Source organism: Lycorma delicatula, chromosome 7, assembly GCF_047948215.1.
Source record: "Lycorma delicatula isolate Av1 chromosome 7, ASM4794821v1, whole genome shotgun sequence".
Lineage (NCBI taxonomy): Eukaryota > Metazoa > Arthropoda > Insecta > Hemiptera > Fulgoridae > Lycorma > Lycorma delicatula.
This window is the reverse complement of record NC_134461.1, coordinates 123662429-123681008: the sequence shown is the minus strand read 5'-3', so window position 1 is coordinate 123681008 and position 18580 is coordinate 123662429.

Here is an 18580-nt window from a genome sequence, read left to right as displayed (position 1 = left end):
ACTCCCAAAGTCCAAAAAATCTATTGTTATCAGACGAATGTTTGTGCGTATGTACGTACGTACGTAGGTTAGCCTGTTTAGTTATAGTTAATATACAAACAATTCTTATAACTCTGGATCCTGGTAACCTATATTCTTCAAACTTGATAAACAGGTAGTAACTTCGAGGGGAAATGATGTATTAAGTTTTTGTAAAAGCTAAAAAAAAGGGGTGGGGATGTTCGACCGAAATAAAATTTCAGTTTTCACCTTGGCACTTTAGCAAAACATTTTTCTTACAAAAGTTGAATGAAGTTTTTTTAACAAGATCACAAATTATCAAACATCTTTATTTAAATTAACCCTGTTTTCAAAAAATAACTAATATATTACATATATATATATATAGATTAAATATATATATATATTTAATCTTTTACCTATACCATGCTTTAGAAAATGTATTTGAGAGTTTTTTGAATCTGGATTTTCTATCTCAGTAAGCCTTCAAACCACTATGAACATTTTTTCACCATCCCAATATTTAATTATAAATAAACTTTTTAAATTTAAATCCATTTCGCAAATTAACCTTTGAATTTGAAATGTAAGAAACTTAATTTTTTAATAGCCGTTCCTCTTTAGTGCTTTTTGAAAAAAATAATTAGCCACTATTTTTCACCCTCTTCCTAAAAAATTACAACTTTGTCTATGTAGAATTATAGCTGGTATCTTTTCTTTTTTTTTAAACAATTTTAAAACGTTATCTTTTGTCATTTATTATCAGCACTTACTAGAAATTATTTTTATAAAAATTAATTTTACCCAAATGCTTCCCGTTGAGTGTAGGGGCACCAAAATGAAAAAAAAACCGCAAATTCAAAGTGTAATGCTCAAAACGTATTTTTTTAAGTTACTAAAATAACTTAATATCCCTCCTCCGATGGGGAAGCTCCCAAATTTAAAAAAAGGTTTAAACAAAATTTTATAATTTCGATTTCAATTTATAAATTATTATAAATATATAATATTTTTTTATTTTAAATTTTATTTCAATTTTAATGAATATTTTAAAAGTTAAAAATATTGAAATGCTCAGTTAATTTTTCTTAACTGTTCAATTTGGATTATGTTTTGTTTAGTTTTAGGTTTATTCCCATTTTCCAGTGGTGATTTGATTTTACCAACGTTCATAATAGAGACTCGATTTTAACACTTGCTGAAAGTATTGCTACAAAACGTAAAACCAACAATTTTATGATCATCCTGAAATATTATATTATTATTTAGATTATTTGACATTTTTTAAAACAATTGATTATTACAATAAACTAAAGTTTTAATTTTTTTAGGTTTTATAACTTTAACATTTAAAAGTTATATTTTAAAAACGAATACTACTTAAAAAAAATTATGCAATTTTTTTTTTACTTGCTTTAAAATTTCCTTTTATGAAATAAATTTTAAAATATTTAATTCTGCTCCTTTTAATCAATTAAAAATTTTTTAAAAGTCATAAAACTTCTAAAATTTTATTTTAAATATGGAAAAAAGAATTCATAATTTTGGTTGTTGTTTTGTAATAAAAAAGAATTATTTTATCATAAAAATATGAATAGAACTTAAAATGAAAACGATTGAAACGAAAAGAGTTTCTGACTTAGCCAGAAAGTTTTAATTTGACCGGTTTAGCCGGGAAATTAATGCGATTCATTGCCGGATTTTTACAGGACTGTCGAAAAAGGAGTGTAATGTATTTAGGTTATATGTATGTATATTTGTTCCATTGTAGCAGCTCAACGTCTGAACCGATTTAGATGTATTACCCCGTTTTGCAGTCCTTATGTTAACGGGAGGGTCGTAAACTATATATATGAAGTTGATTCAAAAGGAGAGGAAATAATTTAGTGACTGATTCTAGAGCCTGAAAAAAGGATCAAATTTTATACAAGCATATGTCCGAAAACATTTTTTTCTAGTGTTAAAGTTAGCGAAAAATTTCAGTTTCCCCGGTGAAATTTCAGTATATTAAGGGTATACTTGATGGTTTATTATGTTTTTTGACCTGAAAAATTTAATAAAGAACTATATTTCCCGTAGTTTTGTTTAGATATCCAACATAAAACATAAAAATTCGATGATGTAAAACATTTTTTTAGGTTTGAAATACAATAACTTTGATAAATGACTAATAAATGCGTAAATTTTCTTATTCAAACGTGTAGAAAATTTTATTCTGAAAAAATTTATTTAATGAAATCATGAAAAAAAATCAACTTTTATTAATAACAAACTTAACTAAAAAATCGTATGAATTGTAAAAATTAAAAAAGCAGTTTTTAGCAAATAAATTTTGCTTTGCGTTGAAAAATTCAAAACAATAATAGTTATTATTATTACATTCTAATAATTTATTGCTCGACTGCCCAAAAATAAGTATAATGTATCTAGGATGTATGTATGTATGTTTATTCCACTGTAGCAGCTCAACGGTTGAACCGATTTAGATGTATGACCCCGCGTTGGAATCCTTAAGTTATCGGGAGTGTCTGTGTGTGTGTGTGTATATATAGTTTTTAAAAATAAAGTTAAAAAATTTGAAAAAGTATACTGTATACAAATACTATGTACAGAATTGTCACCTGAATGCTCTTTAATTACCCTATATTAGTAATTTTATCAAAGAACAATGTTTTTTTTTGGACAGTCGTTTTTTTAAATTTTAAATATTTATCTCTTGTTAATGGATTTTTAAACGTAAAATTCTAAAGTTGTATTATTGTTCCAGTATGCTTTTCAAATAATTTAATTTTTATAATTTTTAATCAATTTTTATGAATTTCGAATTTTATTTTTTATTTTAATCAATATATTTTATAATATTTTTTTATTTTTATGAATTTCTAATATACACGTGGAGCGATTAGCTATTCGTTTATTTTTTTAATCTCTTCTTTTTTTATAATTTTTGCCCGCCTCCGTGGCTGAGTAGGTAATATCTCGGCATTTCGTGTGGAGGTCCCGGGTTTAAATCCGTCAGGTATAGCATCTTTTCATACCGTACCAATTTCCAGCAGCTTAATAACCATAGTTGTTGATGCCCGCTTTTTTATAACAAAAAAAAAAAAGAAAAAAATAGTAATAAATCTTTATTATTAATACGTAAATATTTCAAGATAGATATTTATTTCATTTATAGCATACATTGAATATCCCAGGGTGAAATTTCTTTAGCGAGAAATTAAATTACTAGTTTCGATAATAAAATTATAAAGCTTTTACTTCATGTTGTTCACTATACTTTTTAAAATTATTATTTTTTAATTATCATGTAATATTATCCTTTCTATTGATTTGTGACTTTTTACCGCTTAAAATTAGATGTATCGGCCATAAATTTTACATTAATTAATCACAAATAATTACTATTATTTAATTGTAAATATAGTGGTAATGTGAAAATTGAAATCCTTAAGGTGTATAAGATATATGTATGATTTTTTTTAATATCATAATAATCTCTTCGTTTTTTATAACCATATAATGCTAAATATAATAATTTAAAATGTTCATGAAAGTTTTATTTTATATTCCAAATAAAAAAATAAGCAGCTTAATGTATTCCTCAAGCATTGAAACAAAAAGTGAAATTACGAACTAGTTTTAAACTTAAATATAATACTGAAGCATACGTTACTTTGTAATGAATAGTTATCTCAAGTACTGCACGTGCACCTTGTCTTAACGTTTATTTCTTAACCTTCTTTTTTCGCTTTCCTTTTAAATCGTATTATTTTTATTTATTAATGATAAAATTATTTTTAATTTTTTACCTTTATTTTATTATTAATCATTTTATCTACATTCTTGTAAAATTAATATTATAATCTAAACTGATCTTCATGGCGTACAGGTAGCATCTTCACATTTTCTTCCGGAAAGTTCGGGTTCGAATCCCGATCAAGCGTTGGTATTTTTTTCTTAAAAAAATTAATTTCTCATCTATTATAAAAAGTGTTAAATTGTGTAATCAGCTAGTAGTAGTTCTCGCTCGTCATGGCAAATAAGCTGATTTCGAAGTCGAGAGTTCCAAGTTTCAAATCCTAGTAAAGGCAATTACTTTTATATGGATTTGAATACTAGATCGTGGATACCGGTGTTCTTTGGTGGTTGGGTTTCAATTAACTACACATATCAAGTACGGTGGACCTGAGACTGTATAAGACCTATAAACTTCATTTACATTTACATATATCATCCTCATTCATCCTCTAAAGCGATACCTTACGGTGGTTCCGAAGGCTAAACAGAAAAAGAAAACAAAAATGTTTAGTACTTGGGTTTAGAGATATACTCAGAGCGAAGTAATTGAGAAATGGAGAAGAATTTTTGTGTTACCGTTATCTTTTAGGTAGATTTCATAAGAAAGCTATCTATTGTAATGGGTACCATGATTCGACTTCCGGATAATTTCAACATATCTTCGCGTTTCACATCCCCCAAAACCACCGTCAGTTCAAAAGTTTATTTATACATCTGATTATATATATATATTTTTTCACTTTCCTGTGTTCACGATAGCTCCCGTAATTTTGCGTCAGCCACTTTAAAATTGATACATAAAATATAACGACCAAGTCAAGTTCGTTAATGGGCAAAATCGGACCATGTGGGGGATTTTTCGAAAAAAACAAAATAACCCTATAACTTTCTTATTAGGTAAAATATCGAATTCGTTTAAAGTTCCTACTGTGCTTAGAATAAGGGCCTAAAACTTAGATAAGTAAAGTTTTTTGATATCACCAACTATTGACCCAGGGAGTGGAAAAAATGCGGTTTCGAAGGAAAAAATATCATACCTCCCTTAATAGGTACAGAATTGAATCGGTTTAAACTGGTCGTTTAGTCCTCTAAACGAATTAATTTTGTATGAAACAGTTTTTGATATGTCCAACCCTTATGGTAAGGGATGACAAAAATAAAAAATATCGCTATAACTTTCTTATTAAGTAAAATACCGAATTCGTTTAGTTCCAACTATTCTTTGGATAAGAACTAAAACGTATATATAAGTAAATGTGTTATACATCACCAATCATTGGCCCAGAGGGTTGAAGAAGAGGAGTTTTGAAGACAAAAATGAATGAAATCTATCTTAATAGGCACAGTATCGAATCGGTTTATTCTTTTCGGTGTATTACCTAAAACGTTTGTCTGAAACAATTTTTGATGTGACCAACTCTTACGACAAGGGATGAGCAAAATTTTGCTGGAATTGTAAGAATATTGGGCTTGTATCCTAAATATGTGAAACATTTTTTCGTATGCAACCGCTGTCGTATTGAGTAAATTTGAAAGTTTTTCTTAAATGTAAGGTGAAAATCTTTTTTATCCCCTACTTAGCACCGGTGAAATCTATTTCCGCTTTCCGGCGTGCCGAAAGGGATTTTTCCTAATCGTATTGTATACTTTGAATTTAAATTATCTTTAAAATTATAGAAAAGATTTTAAATAAATTTCTAAGTACTCTTAAGAAACGGAGTCTAGGCTGACTCGGAGGTTCGTGGCGGCTACGACTAAAAGTTAGGGTTGATAGTGAGAGAAGTGGAGGCATCTTTCTGTGAAGTACGGTTGTCAATTAGATTTCATTTGGTAGAGGGGATGCAATTTGTGGCGGTTATTAAAGAAAATTAAGTAGAATAATTATTGAGTATGAATGAAGCGAAGTAAGCGTTAGAATTTCATAGACTGTACAGTGAATTTGAGATAAGTTTGTTGGAAAATTGTTATAAAAAAGCTAAATGGGCAGCATTTTATAGATGTTGCAAAAGAAACGCGTGGTATAATAGGAATAATTTTGCTAAGGATGAAATAATTATATTGAATGCGGTTTAGGTTAGAATAAGTGAATTTTAAAATAAAATATAAATGGATTTAATTATTAAAGAATGTTCAGGAGTGGTTTGTTTCAGTTTTTACTTTTTTTATTTGCTTTGTTTTAAGTCTTTATCACTTTTGTTTTAGATGTATAGTTAGTACTGTCGACCAGACAGACGGCTTCGAATTATCATGTTATGGTGTGTGGTATTCGTTGTTTTATTATGATTTCGTTGAAGAGACATTATTTATTTTATATTATGTTAACAGTTTTGCGCTATGTTTTGCATTCTGTTAAATAAAACCCACACTTTTATTAATATTATTTTTATTACGTTATTATTGAAAAATTTTCTTATTCCATTCTAATTAAATAATGAAGCTATTATTATTTTATCTAATTCCTTTGTTATAACGTCTTGTTTTTGTTCCAAAACTGTTCAAATGGCTTTACCAAACCCTTCTATCTACAACCATGATTTAGAATATTCAGTCAGTTTTAATACTTTAATCTATGCATAGAAATCCCCTTTTCTATTTTTTTATTTTATAATTTCCCTGTCCACATATTATGTTGATATATTTTGGAAATCATTTTCACGTTTGTTCTCTTTCCATCTGGTCTAGATTGCAGTTTTTTCCGGTATCTTTTGATCATCCAATCTTAGTAGGCAACAATAAAATCCTGTTTTCTTTTTCTAATAACTCCACCGGACGGAATTGGTTCCTGCTTTACTTCTCCACTAATTCTTAAGATCTTTGTTTTCATTATGACTTCTTTAAGAAATCACACTTCTGTAATAATGATCTTATTGCTTAATTTTTTGTTTAAAGTCCAACTTTCTCCAGTATAAGTTGATATATACACTAAATTGTAGCTCTGCATTTTTTTTTTTATTATGTATGAATTTCGTTTATTTACAACGGTGTTGCATAATGGTATCAACAGCCAACTTATAACGGTCAACGGTGTTTGATAATAAATTGATTTAACTATCCTTCTTATGAATTTTATCAAACACTACCGTTTTTACTTCCTTGTACGAAGTAAAGGTTTCAGATTTCAACGGAAATATCTATTTTGACCATCCCTGAATCCATTTTGACTAGTTTCTATACGTACGAAAGTCTCTCATAACTCAAAAACGATAAGCCGTAGACGTTGAAATTTTGGTTTAAGGACTCTTTTGTAACATCTAGTTGTGCTCCTCCTCTTTTGATTGCAATCGATTGGACCAAAAGTGTACAAAAAAGCCCGAAATCCAAAATAATTGTATTTTGGACTTTTTCTTAACTGCAGTAATAAGGCCTCATTGAGAGCTTTTCATATTTATCGTAAGTGATACTTATTTTCATTGGTTCCAGAGTTATAGCCAATAAAAGTTTAATTAATGAAATATCTGGATCTTACAAAGGAAAGGCACATCGGTTCGAATCAGGCTTCAGTCCTGTTTTCTTACCTTCTCTTTTTTTTAATTTAAATTTTTTTATATATTAGTAATTATTAACATCTAATTGTTAAAAAAAAATTACAATAAATAATAATTCAATAATAACAATACACAAAAAAAAAATATCAGAAGATTAATGAAATAAAATTTTATTTACTTTCCATTTGCAAAAATTTTTATATGTAATTTAATAGACGTACAAGGAAAGTCATGTGGTGTCCACATCATTTTTTTCTAATGAACTTACCGTTTTCTTGTTCATTAATAGAATAAAAAATTAATTCGGGCTCTGCAGATTTTGACTACGTATTTTCCTTAAAGTAAAGATTTCATTATCAAATTGGATCAGACATATTGTAATTTTGTAATACTTCAAGTAGTTTACTTCCTAATTGTTTTATAAATTTTCATTTTTATCAGTTTTTTTAATACATATCCATAATTTAAGAATTATAATTTTATGTATGGATGGTCCCATATAATTTTTTTTGTCCGTCCGGACCACTAAGATTTTAGTTTTTATAATAATTTAGAAGTTCTTTTATTTTCCCAATATTTTTTCACTGTGCTGTTTTTCTTCCTCGGTCCATTTTTTCCTATACTTCTCTTATCCTTCTTCTTCGGAACCTTATATTCTTTGATTAATTTTCTAAATTGGTCTCCATTTAAATAGGTTTCTTTGGGGATTTTTAAAGTTTTAAGTAGGTTTTCTACTTCTTTAAAACGGCTAGTTTTAATAGTTCTACATTTTAAAAGTTAAATAATTATTTTGTTAATCTGTTTACGCACATTGTGTATAAATGCCCATAAAATTGTAATCTTCTTCACCGGATGGTGTCTTTTATTTTTTCTGTAAATTTCTGTTTCAATTTTTAGTTTATAAATCCGTCCTGGTAATCGCATCCATATAATGTGTTTCTTAAATTTATAATTCTTTTTTAAAATGTCTATATCCGAAAAATTTCGTAAATAGTGCCATATAACACTTTCGGAAGAATAACTGTTTTGTAATATCGGAGTTAAGCATTATCCGAAAGCGAATTTTATTATATAAATTTTATGTTAAGTTTAACGCTAATGCCATTTTCTGCTTTCACACTTTCAGCGCTTCCTTTTTTATAGCGTTTGTCATTGTTACTTCTCCGAGATAATTAAATTCTGTGATACTCTTTAATTTCCTGATTTTCAAGTAGTTTTAGTGTTTGTAATTTATTTTTTTTATCGTTGGAGAACCATTTTTTTTTTCGAAAGAAATTTGTAAGCCCATTTTATTAGCACATTCGCTTAATTTCTGGAATTTAACTCGAGAGCTTCGTCCATGTATTTTGCAAATATCGCGATATCATCTGCAAATTATTACGTTGTGTTTATAAATCTGTTTTTATATCCCGTTTTACCATTTTCTGCAATATTTAATTTCATTAGTTCTTTCTTCCTTTCTCTAATTATGTTTTCTAGAATGTAGTTAAAGAGGATCGGAGAAAGTAGGTCTTCTTGTCTGACGTCTGCTTTTATTTCAAATTGTTCAGAATGATCTCTAGGAAATTTAAATTTTGATTTTATATTTGTAAGCGTCTCTTTAATAGTTTTTGTGTCAATTTTAAATTTTTCTTACTATTTTAAATAAAAACTCGTGATGTACGGAATCGTGGCTTTTTGAAAAGTCTATAAATATCGTAATTAATTTCGGGTTTCTAATCTTCTGATACCGTAAAATTTGTACAAGGGTTCCATATAATTTATCGAAGGGTTTTTTTAACAAAGTCATGATTTTACTTGAAATATGGTTTTATATTTCTTTGTTTCTATGAGAACTTGTTATTTTGATTCAATTGTTCGTCTCTTAACTATTTTTAAACGTTATAATTTCTCTTTCTATAGAATAAAAAAATAATTAAATATTTATAAAAAAAAAAAAAAATCAAAATTATATAAATGTTTGTTATGAGAAAATATTAAATGAGATCATTATAAATAAATAAAATAATGATATAATTTGTGGGAATAGGAACTGCTTCGTATTAACTACGGGATGAATTAATAATTATTATTGTTTGGTGCGTTTCCTACTATATTAGTGACCATTTATTTAATGTTGTTAAATTATATTTATAAATTATTGTTGAAATATTACTGAGAAATAAATACAAAAGTTGCAGTACAATAATATATAATATTTTAAATAAATAAAACAATAAAAACAACAATATTATTGGGTGAAAGTTATTAAAAAATCATCATTAACTTTCACTCATTAATGATTTGTTATGAGTTACAAATATATTTGAATTTGATATATATATATATATATATATTTTTTTTTTCATAATTATTCTGTACCGTTAGGTAAACTTTATGTGTAGCTGTCATTGAAGTATATTCTTTACCATGATGGGAAGTTCATTGATGAAATATTATAGTGGCTATTCTGTAATAAACATTCTGCAATTTCCTTTTTCCGTTAAGTTTAGAGATTCTAAACTGTACATTTTTTATTCATCAGACCAATCTTTACTATAAAATCACAATTAGGTGTCTTTCCTTTTTGTTAATGTTGTTTTATATTTATCATTATTCTTTATAAAAAAAAATAGAATAGAAAAAATAGGTATTAAAAATTAAAAACCACAATTCCCAAAAACAGATATTGCGCTTTTTTTTTGAGAATTTTGAGGTCACAGTGGACCACTTTAGTCAGCGCTGGTTCGTCTTTTTTTTTTAATTTTCTTCTTGATTGCTTCCCAATACTTCATTCAATCAGATCTTGCATTTTTGAGTTCTTCTGAACAATATCTCGTTGTAGTTTTCTTGTGTTTAATTTTAAATCTGGAGTTTGCTTCTTTTAGTATTTTTATATTGTCATTTTTCTTTCGTAAATCTTCTATTTTGATTTCTAGTTCTTGCATATCTTGTTTATTATCGATTATCCAGGTCGGTGTTTTGGGACATTTTCCAGTATTTCTCAACAAGTTTCCTGACGAGCCTGTTCGATTCTGTTCTTATTATCTGTTCAAAGAAGGAGTTTTTTCTTTCTAAAGAAGTCCAGAGCTGGTTCTATGTCTTTTTGTACCTCTTGATTTGGTACGGGTCTCCATTCTCCCTCATCACTAAGTCGTCAATTATTTATGCATGTTCTTAGAATTCTTCTTTCTTTTCTTTGCATCTCTGGTGAGTAGGAAATGTTGGATCTCAGTTTGAAGAATGTTTCGCTTACATATGATATTATAGGTCTGATTACAGTTTTGTAATGTTTGAGTCGGGATCGTTATTATTTCTTTATTGAGATGCATCTTTTGTTATATGTTGTTTTGGAAATATTTTGCGCATAATTAAGCTTTTGTGTTCTTTCTTTCCAGTTTATTTTTTGTTTGAGGTAACTGCCCTTTAATATAAGATAATTACTAATATAGGGTAATTAAAGAGCATACGCGTGACAATTTTGTATATAGTATATTTTTTTGATTATTTTTAATTTATTTAAACATACATATATAGCCTATGACACTCCCGGTAACATAAGGATTTCAACGCGGAGTCATACATCTAAATCGGTTCATTCGTTGAGCTGCTACGTTGGAACAAACATACATACGCCCTAAAATACATTACACTTCTTTTTGGGCAGTCGTAAAAAAAAGCTTTTCATGGTGATATTTAGTCATGTGTATTAGTATAAATTTATGATTATCCCCGATTATTTTAATATGTAATATGATTGAAATATTTCGAGTAATAGTTTATTTTTTTTAAAGGAATTTTAATCTTCTTTAGAAATATTAATTTGGTAAGCCTACCTTAATATTATATTAATACTTAGTTTCTTCTCTGTTGAATAGACAGTATTTCATAATACTTATATACATTTATATATATTACCGTTAAAGTGTGAAATCCGTTATTCAATTGAGTAATAACGGAAATCGTTCCGTTAAAAGTTAAAAAATAACTATAATTTATAATCTGAGTTTAACTTTTTTATTTTTATATAGATATGTTATGTAATAAAATGAAAAAATAAATATTTTTTTTATATTGAAGTACATCTTCCTTGCATATATGCTATCTTTTCTAAAATGAAATGTCATTTCATCTTAAAAAAATAACGGTATCCACCTACTACTACACCAAACAACAGAACTGTTTTAGTGAACACACATATCTCAGCATAAACATCGGGTTAGGAGAAAAACCTTATCGTTATGCTTTAGTAGATTACTTACATTAAAAAAATATTTTCACCGATTTATTTAAAATACAATTAAAACATTTTCTTTTGCAGAATCATTCTGTCGATGAATTTTTAAATAATATTGATTAAAAAAAAATTTAAATCCTTAATTTCCTGCATCCCGTTCTACTTACACATGAATATCATCGTGACGTATTTTGTCCATTAGCAGGTCCCTGACACCTACAGTACTTTCTGACTCAAACCAGCTCTTTAGTATCTTTGTAACAACCATTGTTGATGTTATCTATCCTCTTTAGTCTTCTTTCTCTTCCCCTTTTCCCATTCACGGTTGTTAATATAATATATATATATATATATATATATATATATATATATATATATCTTCCTCTTAATATATAATCAATCCAGTTGCCTTTACTCCTATTGTTTCTAACTGTGTTCTTTCTTCCTTTACCCTTTTCAATATGCCCTTGTTATTTACTCTTTCTACCCACTTAATCTTCTTCTCCATTCTCCTCCACACCCGCATTTCTATAGCTTGAATTTTACCCTTCTTTCTCTCACCCAAAGTCTACGCTTCGTATCCGTATGAAATCACAGTCCATACATAACTCTTAACCAGCGTTTTCGTTAGATACAAATCTGTTTTGTTACAAAGCAGTTTATTCTTCTTCATATTATTATTAAAGGCCTCCTTTGAGATGGCTATTTTTCACTTAATTTCTGTATCGCTACTTCAATTATCATTTAACATGCTTCCCAAATATTTATTTTTCTCAACTTGTTCCACTTTCCCTTCTTTTGTTTGCACTTTCATAGTCTCTTTGTTATTAACTCTCATAACTTTGTTTTTCCTACATTAATTTTTTTTTGGTATCATCTGCCAGTATCGCCTTGTCATCCGCAAATCTTACACAAGTAAACCTAAATATGATTTAGCAAACATAAATATTTGTTTAAGTAATTTTCATTAATGCTTTAAAATTATTTATTTTTTGAGTTATTTTTTAATTTTAATATCTTCATATGTTTATATTTAATTATTAATATGGATTTTAATAATCTATTTTTAGTTTTATGATTAATTTTATATTTATTTAGTGATACTGTCCTGATCAAGGTTTTATTTCGGTTTTTTTTAAATATCTCCCAACTTTTGATACTTTTTACATAATGTATTGTTATCTTTCGATTACAGTTATTTATATACATAAACACGCTGTTTCACTTTGAAGTTTCTTTTAATCAGTCGCTAAGTATGGTATCTTTGTTAAGAAGTTAGTGTATTTACCTATTCTGGATGAGGTATACTACATAAGGATATAAAAATGAGCGTTATATCATGCTTGTTGCTAGTAATTTTATGATTTATGTTGATTTAATGTCAATTTTATTTTTATTTACAAATGTGCAACGTTTGCTGAAGCGACATTTCCTTCTAAAAAATCAGATGGGGCTGTGTCGGGGCGCACGGCCGTTGGTTTAACGTCATGAAAGACGTTTAACGTCTTTCATGGTTAACATGAAACACGTTAAGTCTATAGTACCGTAATCTATAGTACCTGTAGCAAGTCTATAGATTCACGTTAAGTGAATCTATAGACTTGCTACAGGTACTACATAAACGAAATGCCGCTGCATTTTCGTCGGGGAATTTAGTCTGAAGAAGAGGAATGCTGCGAGCTTTGGCCTACTTTAAATTTCTGTCGAAACAAACGCTGCAAGGTAGACCAAACGGATTGTTTTCAAATACCGTTTTGAAGCTTGTCCGCTGTACGCCAGTGGTCTTGCATCGCATCAATTCGGCTGATGTTGATATCCATCAGTCCGGGGAAGTCTTCGACAGATCTATGAGTGTTATCTTCATTCGTTATGTCCATTATTTTGGGTACAGCAGCGCTAGAGGTGCTCGCGCCGTCGGAGTCGTTCACTGAGCGCGCCGTGTCAGCTTTGCGACGCTCCCGAAACAGTCTCGCTCGCTCGCTCGGCACCGGACATTGGGGTACTTCTACGTGGCCCATAACCTCCCGTTTCTAACGACATGCGTAATTTACATTTCCGGCTTGGTTTAGCGCGAGCTGAAGCTGATATATTGAATTATTTTACGTTTTTACATGTTTACTTTAATGTTTTACATATAAATATTGTCAAAAGTACACTTATTATTACTTAGATTGCTCTATCTCGACAAACTCTAAACACAAACGCACGAATCGCCGGTCTATCATGTCTAAGTCGTGAGCTACACTGAATGGAAGTTAGCGAGAGCGCCAGTTTTGGCCGATCTGCGCTGTACCCCCTCCTCATCAACTCACCAGTGACCTCAAAGTCGTAATGGCGAGTCGACCACGTAAGTTATAAAATGACATCGCATTTACGTCCCTGAGACTAATAGTTAGGGAGTTATTAAGGCAGGACGATATAAACATTTTCGTTATACTACAAATTTCTGTTCTGGTACCTGTATGTGTCTGAGTGATTATAAAGACGTTTCACGTCAAAAGTAGTATTCATTTGTATCAAAGCAGATTATCGTGTTTTAAACTTCATAATACGGGTACTTCGGCCTACGATAGAGGATCTTATTTTGATTTGATCCAATTTGTAATATAATACAATTCAAACCTGACGATTTACCAGAACTTCATATCAATTTACTTATAATAAAAATAAAAGATATCCTTATTACAGAACCGTATATTTTTTAATGAGTTTCTAGTAATAGCTTCTTTCTAATAATTAGATAAACCTGGGTGTTTTAAATACTCGTTTAAGGTATACTTAAATATTTTTAATTATCGCATTTAAGATCATTATATTATTTTCAACCAAATTTATTTATTTATTATTTTTAATTAGTTGCATAACTATTATTTTATAAAAAAAAAATATTTTTAATGGTAGGAATAATTTATATTTTTTATTTCTAATTTTTTACTTCGTAATGCTGTTTTTATCAAGGTTTTTCTTGATGCTTCAAGAAAATTGCTGGATCAGTTTATCTTTATATCCGTAAATTATTAAATCTATAAATTATATTATTATCTAAAAATATTTTTTATTTATTTTTTAATGTATGCAATTAATATTATAACTTATTTTTCTTATAAATAACATATAACTTATTTTTTACCAATTATAAATGCACAATGTAAGGAGAAAAATTTATATTTTATTTATATACAATATTAGATTATATTTCTGTGCAGAGGGATTGTGCATTATTAAGTCACAAAGGAAAATAAGTTTCACCAGTATTTTAAACATATAAAAGTTTTTCCAGTATATTATCTCTGCGGAAACTTTTTCGGTCTTCATTTTTGATTTGTTAAGAATTTTAAAAGTACAGTTCCCGTAATAGGCCAAGATACGAGTACATAGTAAAATTTTGTAGTTTGTATTAAAATTTTTATGGGGTTGATGTCTTATTTGTTCCAAGTTGTCTATACCTATTTCAGTTCAGGAATATTGATTTATATTGAATTATTTTTACACGGTTACGACATTCAATTGTAGTGGTAAATAATTTATACTGTCTCTTTTCTTGTAGATCAATATACACGAGCTATTTTCGTGTTTTTTTATTGTCAGATTATAAAACAGCATATTAGGACAGAAAACAAAAGTCTGTTTTGTATAACAAAAGACAGATGGTGGGGTATGTAAGTTTTGTTTATTTTTTATTTGTAACTATTTATTTATCGTGATTATTTCTCTCTTTGTCTTTAGTTCTTTAATAAAAGTATTATAAATTTAGCTTTATTTAAAAGTTTTTAGCTCAAACCACAAGTCATAAACAGATTTTATACATTTTTTTTTCTGATTATTTTTTTTCTAAAACTCCCGAATCTCGAATAGTCTGAAATATCAGACATTAAAAAAATAAATAGTTTATTTATATTTGGCTATAATCAGTTTTATAAATTTCGTTAGGAATGGTTTGTATTTTAATCTATAGATAATAATATGGAATTCCTACAGCCTTTATCTGAATAGATCAAGGGAAACCAAGGATGATCAGAGCAGGATTAATTTTTTTCTAAAATAATTAATAAAAATGAGAAATAATTAATTGTTTTAAATATTAATACATAAAAATAATTGCTACTATATGCTATATAGTAAATTTATAGTGTTGGACAGATTAAAATAACGATTTTGAAGGTGTAAAATAATAAATATTGATTACATGTGTAAGTTAGTCCACCGAGCTGGTCTAATGATAAACTCGTCGTTGAAAATCAATTTTTTAACAGTTGATGTTCTAAGTCGAAGGTTCTGAGATTCAAATCCTAATAAAGGTTAGTCGTTTTTATTTACCGATTTGAATACTATGCAGCGGATATCGTATTAGTGGTGTACTTTGGTGGTTGGGGTTCAATTAACTACACATTTCGGGAATGTTATACATCTCATTTACATGCCGACCTCATTTACATGTCATACATCTCAACCTCATCTCATTTGGCCATGAGGGAGAGTGCTTGTTGTTCACTAGTTAAACTGATTACAACGTACACGTTAGGAATAATAAATAATATGCAAGTTAAATTAGAAAACATAAAAAAAAAAAAATTTATTAATAGAATTATAAAACGTTATTTTGACTGAGTAATATTGATTCTGGAATAGGAAATTTCTTAATTGTATTTTAAATGTGCTATTTGGAAAATCTTTTAAATCTAAAGGCAGTTAAAAATAACAATTGTTGCATGATAATTTCCTTTTTTTTATTACGCTGAGGAACCCAGAAAATGTCATCTGGGTTTGTTAGAAATAGATTTTTTTTTTTTAATATGTAAAGTGCTATTTACATTCCTCAAGCACAAGCGCATGGAAGTATCATAATTTTATTAAAAATGGGTTTACATCAGTCATGTTCACCGACACCGAATAAAAATCTTAAAACCATTTTTTTATCCTGAAAACACATTTTAACTTTTTGAAATAGTTTTTCAAGATATTATTATATTGTATTTAATATGAGATTCTATATGCAAGCGTAATACATATTTAATAATAAGCTTAGCGATTGATTAAAATACTTCAAAGCGAAATAATGTTGATTTGACCTTATTACAAATAAAATCAATTGAATCATCCTACGAACGTTACTTACGTTACATTTAACATATTGCAGAAATTCTCTTTGCATCTTCCTAGTTTAAATAAATAATATTTGTAGAAAATTAATTAAAATTCTTGTTCTGTTTTCTTTATTAACAATTAACAACAGTAAAGTGTATCTATATTTTTTTTTTTGTCTTCAGTCATTTGACTGGTTTGATGCAGCTCTCCAAGATTCCCTATCTAGTGCTAGTCGTTTCATTTCAGTATACCCTCTACATCCTACATCCCTAACAATTTGTTTTACATATTCCAAACGTGGCCGGCCTACACAATTTTTTCCTTCTACGTGATCCTCTAATATTAAAGCGACTATTCCAGGATACCTTAATATGTGGCCTATAAGTCTATCTCTTCTTTTAACTATAATTTTCCAAATGATTCTTTCATCATCGATTTGTCGCAACATTTCTTCATTTGTCACTTTATCCACCCATCTGATTTTTAACATTCTCCTATAGCACCGCATTTCAAAAGCTTCTAATCATTTCTTCTCAGATACTCCGATTGTCCAAGTTTCACTTCCATATAAAGCGACACTCCAAACATATACTTCTATATCTATATTTTATAAAATTTATTTTACCCTATTAAATTTTAAACAAGAGACGCCTAAGATAAAATTCATCATTTATGACACTATTTATAAATATGCAGTGATGAAGTAGATTTATGTGTTTTTAAACCTAGCCTTTTATACTTAAGTATACGCTTATTGCATTATCTGATAATGTAATTACATATTTATTAATAATAATTTAATAATATTAATATTTATTATAAAATATTTATTAATTATAATTGGTCCCGGTTTCGAATCCCGATTGCCCATGTCATTTTTCATACACGCTACAGATTTCCATTTGGGCTAATGACCAAAGCAGTTTAGCCCATAATCTTATTTCTTTTATTAGGTTATTTTTTATATAATTCCATTGTTATCGAACCACTATATGTTACTATCGGTGTACTCAATACTAGAGCTAATTCTTAATATCTTAGATTTGCTGATATGTCAAGATCTTTTCCAAAATCACAACTAAGGGTGACTGTGATGTTATAGGATAATACTATAAGGCTTTAAAAGTAATATAATTGCAACAGTCTAAAACTTTTCATAGTTAAATATAAAATTGTAACGTAACATTTATGAAACAAATTACCGCCCATCATACAACTATTTTTATCCATAGTATTGATTCGAAAACATGCTGTTAAAAAAATTAGATGTGTTCGATAGCCTCTGACGTTTTTAGTATACACACCGGCCACGTCTTCAATAGCTTAACCATTCATTTATGTACGTGCTCCGTACTTTGCGGTCGCGAAGTACAGATTTTTTTTACAAACCGATTGTTCAAATTCTTATAGAATACGCAGCTTTTATATGAAATTCTCATTGTAATAATTCAGAAAAAAGCTTGAAAAATAAAAATAAAATAATGAGAAATTTTTTTATCAGATGGTTTATTCAAACCTTCCGAGTCATATTTTGATCTTTAATTTAAGTTCTGTATTTAATTTTTTTTTTTTTATGAATTTCGTGCGATTTAATTTTGGTCGTTCTGTTCTGTATTCTTAAAAATCCACAAAACTGGCTGTTTTCATTGCGATATCTACTTTAACGTTCGCAGAAATACTAGTCTTTTTTGTAATCCTGCACTGTGAACTATTGTTTTTGGCCGTTAAACAGGATTTTAAAATTCTAACTATTGAAACCGTTTTCAAAAATTAGTTTTTTATTCTGATCGTTACATAATAATTCATGATATAGATTACGTCAGGAATGTGTAAATATCCTATTCCACGGATAAAAAAGAAAATACCTCTCAGAATTTGTCTGGATGGCTCAAGGAAAACTACGGTCATCATGAAATACACAGTTAATTATAAATTTAAAAAAAATAGATTTCATGAAATTCTATATTAATTATTTAAAGTATATTCACATGAA